At 25.9% G+C, this 993-nt stretch overlaps 1 long non-coding RNA gene across 1 annotated transcript in view; it reads left to right on the top strand.

Moving 5' to 3' along the window:
• The first annotated feature begins 368 nt into the window (after positions 1-368).
• LOC116848535 overlaps positions 369-993 on the top strand; it is a 2,150-nt gene continuing 1,525 nt past the window's right edge. The window contains exon 1 of the long non-coding RNA XR_004378977.1: positions 369-447. This is a non-coding gene — a long non-coding RNA (uncharacterized LOC116848535). The remainder of the gene's footprint in view (positions 448-993) is intronic.

The raw sequence follows: 993 nt of genomic DNA on the forward strand, positions 1-993 counted from the left end.
AAACTAATATTATTTCTGATACAAAGAGGTAACAAAACATTCGGATTGAATGTGGGTGGATTATTTGTTGCATCCTTAGAGTGTTTTGCAACGGTAAAAATATATAATTTAATCCGATATATTCAATGCGACCTATGTCGGACGGATAACACGAAAAATGAGATTTTTCATTTGCAGTTGATAAGTGCATCACTGTCTTACTTTACCGTGATATATTCTACGCAACAGTGACATGGAAGTGTCCTTCATTTAATAGTATATCGAGATGTAGTAGGTAAGCCTGATAACTTCTGCCCGTTATATTCTTACTGGAAACTTTCAATTAATTCTGTGTAATATTTTTTTATAGCTTTTTTTTTTCTTTTGAAAGATTCCAGACAATTTGAACTCATTTTATACAAATCCATAGTACATCCGCAATTTTTATGCGACACTTACAACATCTAGGTATGAAATTAAATTTACCTGTTATTATAAAGATAAATATAATTTTATTGCAAACAAAAACGTTAACTTAGTTTATTGTTTCTTTTAATGATTTTCAACAAAAAAATATTTTCTTGATAATAGTTTGAAAACATGTTAATTACAAATTTCAGAAAATCATGTTATGTATTCAAAAGAAGAATTTATTCTTTTTAAAAAAATATGGTGAAACTTTATCGAAGAGCAAATTGGTTCGACTTTATGGAATAAGCAAACGAATTTTATGTCTAATTTAATACATATAATTTAATATTTTTGATTGAAATGTAAAACGCGATAAAATTCAGAATATATTTTGAATAAGTTTAATATTTATGATGAATTTATGACTTGCGGATATATAAACTGACGAAATACTTGTAACAAATAATAACATTTACTTAAATGCTGTATATATTTTTTGAGATATGTACGTTTTTAAGACTCGGTTGTGCAATACATGTAAGAAACATAAGTATATCATGGTTTTAATTATATCTAATTATTTAAAACATTTAAAACGTGTTT

Source organism: Odontomachus brunneus, unplaced genomic scaffold, assembly GCF_010583005.1.
Source record: "Odontomachus brunneus isolate Ranch 3 - 2012 unplaced genomic scaffold, Obru_v1 Obru_scaffold_096, whole genome shotgun sequence".
Classification (NCBI taxonomy): domain Eukaryota; kingdom Metazoa; phylum Arthropoda; class Insecta; order Hymenoptera; family Formicidae; genus Odontomachus; species Odontomachus brunneus.